The following is a 12,094-nucleotide window of genomic DNA, read 5'->3' on the forward strand; positions in this document are numbered from 1 at the left end:
CCGTGAACTTCTTCATTGCTATGGCGAATACAGAATGGTATTTAAAAGTGGGAAGCTTAATAACAGGCCGTGGTTTTGCAATGAGAACAAAGGGCTATAGGTCACACAAATGGTCACAGCATAGATTTAAAATCTGGGAATAACATTTGCCAGGATCTGTTTGGAGTAAACTGTAATGGTTCAGTGACTCATCCTACCTAGCCTCTTGGTTTAATTTAACTAATGATGAGATAATTGCTTGGTCTTCAGAGTTTAAGTTACTTTGCAGAAACAACTTCTGCTTAATTTGGGGGTCCAAAGAAGGAACAGGTTCCAAAAAGGGTTCCTGGTTCTTTGGACTAGGAGATCCATCTATGGATTACCATTAAAAAAAAACCCAACAACATATATTCTTGTCTAGCCTACTCAAAACTTATACTCTCTTTAGTGTTGAATTTTGCTTTCAAGTATTTATGGTTCATCTTTATTGGCCCAGAAGTTTCTGAAGGTGATCCTTATGTACTTCAGATAATGAGTTTTATCTCTTGGTATAGTCAGAAGAATATCAAGGATCAGCTAATCTGGATTGAATCCTGTTTACAACCCATTTTGAGGTATGAATGAAGTACTGGACTTGAAGTTAGGAAGAACTGTTCGAATATCACTTGAGACACTTATTAGCCAAGTCCTGGGCAAGTTACTTAACCTCTGTCTGCCTCAGTTTACTCAACTGTAAAGTGAGGGGGTTGGACTGGATGGCTTCCAAGGTTCGCTCCAGTTCTAAATATGTGAGACTCTCGGGAAACTTGGATTTTTCATCTATGTGAGAGGTGGTAGGGACGACTCCTAAAGTTCTTTCTGGGGCATGTAGGTGGTACAGTAGATCGAGTGAGCTCATCTTTCTGAGTTCAAATCTGGCTTCAAATGCTTTCTAGCTGTGTGATCCTGGGCAAGTCATTTCACTCTCTTGGCCTCAGTTTCCTCATCTATAAAATGAGCTGGAGAAGGAAATGACAAAGTACTTCTAGACGCTTTGCCAAGAAAACCCCAAATGGAGTCATGATGAGTTGGACATGGCTGACTGAACAACAAGGCTCTTTCCAATTCCAAGCACCCTAAAACACTGAATTTGCATAACAATTCCAGCCACTCTTAAGCTGAAATAAGCCTACTTCCCTGGGGATCATTTTATTTAATATATTTTTCTGGTCTGAATGGAGAAAGTTTGTTTGTTTGTTTGTTTTTTAAAGAGGGCAAACTAGATGATATAGCCATAGAAATGACATTTGATTCTCTCCCCAGTCCCCAAATATCACCTAGAGAACCCCTTCATCTAATTTCATTATTGATTTATGAACAAGCATTTATTCATAGGCTAAATACTGTGCTAGGCAAAAATGGAACCGTCCCTGCCTTCAAGCTTAGATTCTGCCATGGGAGACAACACTTGGTCAATCACGAAGCAGTTATTTAGCACCTACTATATGCCAGGCACTGTCCTAAGTACTTGACAAAATGTGCATGTGTGTGGGTATCTGTATATATTTAAAATATGTCCTGTATTTATATTTTGTATGTTTACATGTGTGAAAATGCATATTGAATTTAACTAGCTTTTATTTTATACAAGGAACTAGGATGAAAGCCTGTGGAGACAGGATAGGAATCACTGGCATATTCTGAATCTGGAACTCTTGGGGTCTTTGCACCAGGAAAAGACGATCTCCTTTTCCCTTGGTCCTCAAAGAAAGAGGGAGCTAAAATTCTGGAGTAGTGAGAAATAATCAATGTGATGGGGATAGGATGTGACTTCTCTGCCATTGCTTGATCTGGGAGAGTGGCTGCCCACCAGTGTTCTGGCTTGTACTTGGTTGGCTGATGCCGTGTCTGAGAATATGCAGGAAAGAAAATGTTGAGAGGGAAAGGCAACAGATTATGACTTCTCCTGAGACCAGCATTGGTGAAGCTCCTAATTTCCTGCTTCACACCGACTGTCATTGAATCTCCTTCCCATTCCTTTTTCCTTTCTTTCTTAAAAAAAAAAATGATGTGGATAGTGTTCTTTCACTGTGGGAGCAGAAATACAGAAGAAAAACAAGTGTTTGATCACATGGTTCAGTGGGTATATGATTGGGGATGTAGATCACCCTAATGTAAATATTAATAATATGGAAATAAGTCTTGATCAGTGACACATGTAAAACCTAGGGGAATTGCTTGTTGGCTATGGGAGGGGGGAGGGAAGAGGGAAAGAACATGAATCATGTAACCATGGGGAAATATTCTAAATTAATTAAATAAACTAAAAAAACCCAAGAATAACATATTTATAAAGTGCTTTTTTGGTTTTCATCTATCATATCTTTCTTAATTATTTTTTTATGGATAAAAAAGGATTTTTCTCTCTAATCATTAAAAAAAATCCTTTAAAGAAAACATGCAAAGCTAAGCAAAATAAATCTCATTGGTTGTGTCCAAAACAACATATGCCTCATTTTGGAATCTAATCCATCATTTCTATCTGGGTGTGAAGAGTGTGTTTCATCATCAATCAGTCCTTTGAAGTCATGGATGGTCATCTCATTGATCAGAGTGGTTAGGACTTTCAAAGTTCTTTATTTTCATAGTCTTGTTATTGAATAAATTGCTCTCCTGGGTCTGCTTATTTTGCTCTGGATCAGTTGGTATAAGCCTTCCCAGGTTTCTTTGAAACTATTACTTTCATCTGTATTTCTTTAATAGCAATGACATCTATTCATTTTCATCTTGGTCAAGAGTTTTAAAAAAAGAAACTGGTTTTAAAAAACAAACATTCTCTATGATGACTTTCTTTCACTGTTTGTGTGTGTCCTAGGGGAATTAAAAGTAATGAAAAAGGTTTATAGTCAGTCTAGGGTTTAGAAAGAAAGAAGGGAGAGGAAATCTCTCTGCTGAGGGTCCCCACTACCAGCACCACTAACTGAGGATTACTGGGGAACCAAGGAGATTTTTACTGAAAGCATATTATTACTAAACCCTGCCCCAGATTAGAGAAGCTCATGTGACTCTAGACCTAGACACTGAATGAGCTAGGCCATATTGTTCTGGTGGGAAGGAGGTTGGGTAAGGAGAAGCTTTCTCTCTAAGACCCTTCTCAGACCATGGACCTGAGGGAAATCTCTCTTTCTAGTGGTTCTTTTTTTGCAAGTTTAAAGACCATTATCTTACCCCTGTTCCCAACTCCAGGGGTAGCTGACTAAGGAGGAAGTCAGGACCTTTTAGTAGTTTGAAGAAAGAGTTGGGAAAGAGTGGTTCCACCCATACAACATGGCGACCAGCCAAGAAGCAATGTCTCAACTCCCAGCCACCGTAAGATAATATACAAAGACTAAATAGAAGGTGGTTGAGGGTGGGGAAAGGCACTAGATATGAAGGAGGGTTAAGGAAAGCCTTTATGTGGAAAGTAGTATTTGAGTTCTGAGGAAGTACAGGATTCCACAAACTAGAGGAGAAAAGGAAGATTATTGCTGGTATGAGGGATAACTGGTACAAAGACATGGAGATAAGAGATGAAAGAATTATCAAGAGATCCATTTTGCCTGACCCACAGAGTCAGGGAAGAAGAACAATATATAGAGGTTTAAAAGATAGATAGGATCAAGTTGTGAAAGGCTCTAAAAGCCAAAGAGAGGAGTTTATAAAGATATTATTTCTGAAATTTTTTTATTGTATGCCCCCAAATTTCTAAATATACTATTGTTGGCACTGGTTCCTCACATTTGATGAGTAACAAAAAAGTTTTCCATATCATGTAAAATTAGTATTTTTTTTTAGCCCTGTTTGAAGACTAAGTGAAGATTAATTTCCAAGCTAATTATTTTTACTGAGTCTTTTCCCATATTCACTCCACCTTTCCCTTTTCTCCATATTGGATATTTCTACTTTTGTGATTATAGTAAGAAATCATTTTAATTGATCAATATCTTCCAAGACCCTTTATAAGTTGAAAATTGTACATAATAGCAAAAGAGTGCAAATAGGTATTTCATATACAAACATATCTAGGCATTTGTGTGTTTTCTTGGTCTTATCAGGACCAATAGCATCACTGCTTCTTGTAACGATAATGTACCATTATTGGTAACTAAATAGCCTTAATTAGAAGAGAAAAGAGAAGCACTGCTCTTAGGTGAACGCTACTGGTTACAAACCAAGTTAGATCATTGCCAATGGTCGATGCAAGTGCACAAGACAATAAAATGACTCATACTAACACTTCTCAGAGAGATAAAGAGTGTGATTGGGTGAACTGCTGCAAGATTTTACATCTCAAGAAAATGTCATGACCGTAGCAAGTAATTTAAAATTTTATTTTATGTATTTTTCTGCCCTTATTTTTTCAATAGCCAGTTGCTTGTAGCTGAATTCTTGTGGTGCGTTTGAGTAAAATGAGATCCTACTCTATAATAGGACTTTGTGGACCTTTGGGAGATGTGACCTTTGTTTTCTTGATTCTCTTAAGGATCCAGGGTATTGGAGCCATTCAGAAGCATGGACAATGGACCACAGGGTTAACAAGCATTTATTAGCACTTATTCTATGAAAGGTACTGGGCTCAGTGCTGGGGAAACAAAGATAAAGCAAGAGATAGTTCCTGCTCTCTGGGAGCTCAGTTGAATGGGGAGACAACATGCAAACAACCACTTGCAAACAAGATATACAGGATAAATTGGAGAATATCAATAGAAAGAGGATGTTCTCTTATGTTAAGGAGAACAGGGAAAGACTTCTTGCAGAAAGCAGAAAAAAGGGGGCATATGTGTGAGATGCTGCAAAGGTAGAATTGATGGACTTGACAACAGTTTGGATGTGAAGGATAAGAGAGCAACAATAGATTATACTTAGATTATGTCTGAGAGGATGAGACCCAGAGAGACCCAGAGATGTTAGGAAGGAAGCAGGGTTTGGGGGAAATGATGATGAGTTCAGTTTTGGACATGTTGATTTTTGGAACATCCAGTCCATGATGTCCAATAGGCAGTTAGAGATGCCAGTTCAGAAATCTGGAGAGAAGTTAGGGCTGGATAAACATATCTAGGAATCTTCGGCATAGAGATGATAGCTGAATTCATGGGAATAAATGAGATTGCCAAGAGAAATTACATCGAAGGAGAAATGTGACAAGGACAGTCTTGGGGGGACACCCAGCATTAGAAGATGGTCTGATAGTGGGAGGAGTACCATGAGAGAGTATTGTCTCAGAAATTTAGAGACAAAGGGAACATTATAGATAAGAGGGTAATGAACGTGTTTTCAGAACCTCGCCATGTAGATGTTGAAGTTTTAAAATATTTTTCTCCCTTTGGTATTACACAGAATGAAGGATGAAGGAACATGGTTCCTTCAGAGTTATTGAGCAGGATGGTAACAAATGAGTGCAGGAATTAATTTCTTATTGAGCTCCAGAGGATCTTTGAAAATATATTGTTTTCAAAAATAGATGGGAAGCTTCAAAAAGATCTTGGCTTCATGAGAAGGAAGGTGGCTTTTCAAATGTTTGGAGTTTGATAACATCCAAAATGCACATAACCCAAGTATTTCTTCTTTTATTTAAAAAAAAAAAACCACCACAGCAACTATGTGTATTAAGGGAAATTTAATACATGTGTTTAAACTTATAGTATCAAAATATTGTTGCATCCAGGAAACTTACTGAAGCTTTAAACAATGCCCTTTAAACTTTAAAAAATAAAATCTTTTTGGCCAAAAGGGATAAATGAACTTGAAAGTCCAGTGATCTGAGTCTGATCTTACATTCTTAAGCAGATGAATCTGGCAAAAATTCTCTATTTGTAAGGATGGTTTTTCTACCCTAGGGGTCAACACTGTTTTATACATTTTTATTTTTATAGAACTACTTAAAAATCAGCTTTATTCCTGAGAGTTGTACCTCCTTCTTAATTTTATTAAAAATATTGTCTGCTTTGTCTCCCATTTCAAACTCCACTATATAAAAAAGTGAGGGATCCTCTCAAATAAGAAGTGCTTTCCTCTTTTCTGACCAGTTGCTGACAGTGGAATTAGTTAAGGAAGAGAATAAGAATTAATTTTGCACCTGCTATGTGCCAGGCATCATGCAAAATGCTTTGTAATTATTATCTTATTTGATCCTTACAACTTGGGAAGTAAGTATTGTTTTTATGGTTTGGAAAACTAAGACAAAGAGAGATTAAGTGACTTGTCCAAGGTCACACAGTAAATTGTTTGCAGACAGACTTTAACTTGTCTTCTTCACTTAGTCAATCAACATTCATTAAGTGTTATTATGTGTCAGAAGCTATGCTACGTGCTAGACATGCTAGACATACAAATAAGAAAAATCTGGTGAGGGAAATATTACACAAAAGAAGCTGAAAAGGGAAGGGGCAACCAGAGAGTGCCTGGCTTGGGGGAATCATATTCCTGGAGCCAAAACCAAGCACAATTGATGATGAAAATGAGGTTACCTGGATAGTTTGAAACCTCCCATAAAGGGAGGCTTTGGGAGGAGTCTTCTTGATGCCAAACCTAGCAGTCTATCCAGTGGACCACCTAACTGTCTCTGCTTACCCAACAGAAACAACCTTGACATCCATTGAAACATTCCCAAATGGTGATTCCTTTTTGCCCACTGAGTCATGTTTCAACTCCTTAGCTCCACAGTTCAGTCCCTTTATAGCCTGATCCCAATCTACTCATAACAAAGCCAGGGCAAAAGGATGCCCCATCCAGTATAGATGGAAGGTAACCCAAGGGGCAGACTCCAGCAGCTGGGGATCTGGAAGAGTTCTCCTGCAGACAGTGATGTCTGAACAGGGCATTAGAGGAAGCCAGGATTCTAGGAGGGAAACAGGAGAATGGAAGCAATGCAGGCAAAGGGGGCATCCCAAACAAAGGCACAGAGATGGGAGGCGCAACATCTGAGGACCAAGGAGACATGGCTCTGAGTAATGTGTAAGAAGACTGGAAAGGCAGGAAGGGACCAGGTTTTGAAGTATTTTAAATGCCAAGAGGAGTTTTTGTTTGATGCTAGAGCTGGGGGTCTTAACATTTGCATGTGTCATGGATCTCATGACAGTCTAGACTAATTGCCTATGAACTCCTCCTCAGAATAATGTTTTAAAATATTTGAATGATAATAAATAAATAAATTTACATAAAATAGTAATAAATAAATTTCAGTTGGAAGTTAGGAAAATAAAGTTGTAAATTTTTTCCCTTCTAGGACCATGGATGCCTTTAGGTAGAGTATTAGGAATCTGTGGACCCCAAGTTAAGAACCATTACACTGGCGGGTAATAGGGAGCCACAGAAATTTATTGAGTAGGAGGGGGTGTCAGAACTGCACTTTAGGAAGTCACTTTCGCAGTTAAATGGAAGATAGACTGGGGTGAAGAAGAGACTTGAGGCAGAGAAAGCAATACAAAGAGCTTTCTAAATTGAAGAAGAAACTAGATAAGACCTAACTAAATAGTTTCCTTGATTTTAGGTTAACTTCTGGTCATTGAAAAACTCCGAAGTTCTCAACCCTGACCTTTAAGACTGTTCCCACAGTGACATCATTGTTGACCAGATAATGTTGGTATCAGTCAGGGATGGTCTCAGAAAGAACGAAAGGGGAGGAAATTCCATTCCTTCAAAGAAGAAAAATAAGTAGCCCTGTCTAAGCCTGTTCCTTGGATTAAGGCTGTGAAAATCCAGTTCTTGCCTAGAAGAGTCTCCTTTTACAATACTAATAATTGCCATTCTCTGAATGGCATTTTATTTCCCAATTGAATGCTTTATGTCTTTCCTGCAGCAAATATTTAGCTTTCCAGGTCACTGAAAGTTGATGTCTTTCAGTTACTTGCTGTAAAAAAAAAAAAGTCTTTTTATGTAATTGAAAAATTATATAATGAAATGACTTAAAAACAAACAAAATACATTTAGCAGCTCTGTTTCTTTACTGACTCTGCATTTTTTCTTAAGTTATTTTCTCCCCTCTCAACTCATCTTATCTGCTCTCACATCCTTTCCTGTCCCTGTTCCTACCTGGTCCTTGAATGTACTTCCTTTTCAAAGAAAAGATTGGCAGCTAAGACCTCACCTCTTGGGGTTATCCATTAGCAAAAGGGATCTGAACCTCCAGCCGGATGGATCTGGAGATCAAGTACAAAACACAGAGTCTTAGTGGAGTTAATACATAATAATTATATTATTATTTTATGTATTATATTATTATATGATATTATAATTATATACAATAAATAAAATAGTATATAATTATAATAATAAAAATAACAGAAGAGTTAATGATGGGCTCAGTGGGATACTGAGGCTGTTTATGCATCCAGCCAGAAATGCCAAGCTGATGGTTCATTGACCAGGTGCCATCTGTGTGGTGGGGTCTTGACTCATTTCATTCAGCCCAATTTTATGATTAGCAAATTCCAGTGACTAGTTCACAGTCCAAGTTCCCATCATAGAGACGGCTCTAAAGCTGAACTCAAAAGAGATGAATTAAAGATGCCTTATTGAAAAAGGGGTCACATGGTCTCTGAGCCAAGCATGAAACAGAGGACCATTTGTGTCACATCTCTTTTGATAATCCTGCTGCTGCTCCTGAAGCTCATATCCTCAGTCTCCCTCCCACAATCCTTTCATCAATGAAGAAATTTTCACTGAAGGGATGCCCTGGCCTCACCTCGGAACTGAACACTCTTCAGAAGTCCCCTAACAGCCTTCTGAAACAAAAGCTCCCATCACCATGGTAACAATTCAACCCTACCCTGGAAGGGGATGATGCAAGAAGTCCAACAGAGAAAGAGGACTATTGCTTAGCAACCCTCTCTTAACCTCTTGTGGCTTAGTTGTTTAAATCAAGTCCAACTCTTTGTGACCGTGTTTGGGATTTTCTGGGCAAACATACTGGAGTAACTTGCCATTTTCTTCTCCAATTATTTTACAGATAAGGAAACTGAGGCAAATAGGGTTAAGTGACTTATCTAGGGTCACAAAGCTGAGGACAGATTTGAACTCAGGAAGATGAGTTTTCCTGACTCTAGGTCCAACCCCCTATCCATTGCACCACCAAGCTGCCTGGCTCTAATCTCAGGCAATAGTAAAAGAAAGAAAAGACCTCATGTTTCTTTTGGGCTATTACAATTCTGTTTTGCTCATAGATCACAGGACCTTCTTTGATGGAGTTACACCATGCTGGATAATCGTTTGCCAGTTTCCCTTGTGTCTCATAATCAAAACCAAAGTTCAAACATTGGTATCAAATGGTATCACGAGTATTTTACAGATGAAGAAACTGAGGCTCTGAAGGCAAAAGTCACATACTTATTGTCATATTTGGGGCAAGATTAGAGTCCTTTCCTCCTGACTCTAGTACCAAAAACTCTTCCTGCTATACCAGACCGATTCTTTAAAAATTAAAATTGGAATTGGTGTGTCTCCTTCCCTTCTTTACCAAGATATGGCCCCATGGGTATGAATTACTGTACATGTTTCAGACTCACTGAATGTGTTGGTTAATTCTGCTGAATTGCTTCTGATTCTTTGTTACAAGGGATGGCTCTCTGGGAAGGGGAGAGAAAAGGATATATTTGGAAATATGATTGAATTAAGGTGATGCAAAACAAAGAATATCAATCAAATTTAAAAAGAGAAATAGCACTGACATCTGAACTCATTTTCATCAGCATTAAGAATGTCCCCATGAGAGGGAGTCATAGAATGATATTCCGTCAGGGTCAGACTCCATTGGGTTGTTAGTTTCTAAATTCTTGGCAAAATGACCACCTGATTGCTTATCAGCCTGATCTGGTTTCTTTTAGACCTCTGGAATATGTGGCCCTGTTTACCTGACTAACTGGGTTCAAAAGGTGCTTGCAAAATATGGTGAAAATTGTAGGTGGAAATGAAGCGGCATTCACCTCCCTCTCTCTAGGTATATATGATTGAAGAATTCCACAAGGACCCCCTCCACCCAACTCTCCCACATCTCTTTGCCAGCCTGCAGATTAACCCATTCATTTTTTTTTCAGGTCAACTTACTATACCTAATGGGGTGAGTGTGGTGCAGAGGTTTGACAGGCTGAAAGTCAGGGAGATAGGGTGAGATGGGAGATGATGGGGCACCACGTGGAAAAGTTACAGCTGGTAGGGAGCAGTATGAGTGTCTAAGAGGGGACAGGAAGTGAAAAGAGGCCTCTTAAGAGACCAAATCCCGTTTATTTCCTAGGTCAACCAAGTCATTGTTAATTGTGTTCTTGGAAGAGTGATGGGCTAAGATCTTTGAGTGGGCATTTTTGGCATTTAGACGTCTTTACATTCAGACAATCTAGGGCTAACAAACCTTCCTTTCCCTCCCCTCCCCTCCCCTCCCCTCGCCTTCCCTTCCTTTTCTTCTTTTCTTTCCACTCCTCAAATATTACTCTTTCTCCCACTGGTTCTTTCCCCTACTTAGAATGTTTTCCCTCTTAATCTCCAACTATTTAAATCTTTGTGTTTTTTTTTTAAATAATTAAATAATAATAATTTAATAATTTTAATAATTTAATAATTTAGCTCAAATGTTATTGTCTACAGGATATCTTTCCTGGTCCCCCTGGTTCCACATGCCTTTCTTTCTAAGGTCACCTAGCATGGTCACCTAGCATTGACATGGGCACTGTACCCCAAAAACCCAGGCGAACTATTATCAAGGGAACTCCCTTGTTGTTTTCCTGACTCTGAGCCTAAAAACATCCAATGACCCCACCTAGGGTCCTGAGATGACTATCTCCCTCTGATCTTCCTCTAGATGGTCAGAAAGATGCACCTTCAGACCACACCTCGATCCTATCGGACATCTGCTTGTCCCCTAAAACTAAGGAATCTTTATGTCCCCAGGCAGACCCCAGTACGATCACCCCACCTCATGCCTGAGTGACTAACTGTTGTGAAGAATGTATAAAATCCCCAGAATTGATGTCGTCTGGGGGACAGCCTCTCCATCCATGCTGTCCTCTTGGGGCAACAGCCTTTCCTTTCATGCTGTCCTCCCAAGGAACTGCTCCTCATCTTGCTGTTCTACCTTGCTATCCTCCTGGCCACCCTCAACATTACTTTCTAAATTAATAAATCTTTTTGTTTTTAAGCTAAGTTTTGGAGTCATTGCATGCTTGCAAAAGGCATCCTTCCCGAACCCCAAAGGGTATCCTTCCACACCCATAACACTATGCTGTATGTATTTTATATATGTCCATTTAGGTATATGTCATTTCCATTAGAATAATATTTTATTTATTAGAATAATTTTTGTATTTCTATTTTCAGTATCTAGGTATATAGTAGAGATAGATCTGGCACATAGTAGGTATTTAATATAGCATGTATTCACTGACTCTCCCCCAGAGCCAGACTGGCTAAATCTTCCTCTTTGTATGTATGTAGCCTGAAGGGTTGGAGATTCATTTCTCATCTGCTCCCACTGACTGTTCTCCTCATTGTGAGAAGACTTTGACTAATTCTCCAGTTCCATTTAACCATTTAAAATCAGGTAGCTTTTACAAAAAGATGTCAAACATGTAAAACCCAGTGGAATTGCACATGAGCTACAGGAATGAGGTGGGGGCAGGGGAGGGAAAGAACATGAATCTTGTAACCATGGGAAAATATTTTAAATTAATTAGATAAAATTTCCAAAAAAAAATCAAACAAATTGATGTCAACTTTGAATATATGGCAAGAATTAAGATGCAAATATTATATTTCCTGTAATCCTTCAGGGGCATACTCTCTCCCCTCCACTTCTTCCATCTCTGGAGAGAGTAGATTTAAGTTAATTCAGTTCTTACTGAGCTCCTACCTACTCATTGGTCTCATCAAATTCCATGTCAAAGTCTTTGTCTCAATAATTGCTGAACGAGAGTCCTGAAAGTAACTCCCAAAGGTCACTCTTTGTTCATGGGGGCATCAATATTGTTGACTTCTCAGAACCAGATACTAAATGTTTACAAATAGTCTCTAGGAGAGGAAGCTTAGATCCAACCTTAAGTGACTTGTCTAATGCCACACAAGTATCCCAGCTCTCAGACAAACAGGTACCAAGGTCTACTTGGGGTAAGGA

Source organism: Monodelphis domestica, chromosome 2 (genome assembly GCF_027887165.1).
Source record: "Monodelphis domestica isolate mMonDom1 chromosome 2, mMonDom1.pri, whole genome shotgun sequence".
NCBI classification, from domain to species: domain Eukaryota; kingdom Metazoa; phylum Chordata; class Mammalia; order Didelphimorphia; family Didelphidae; genus Monodelphis; species Monodelphis domestica.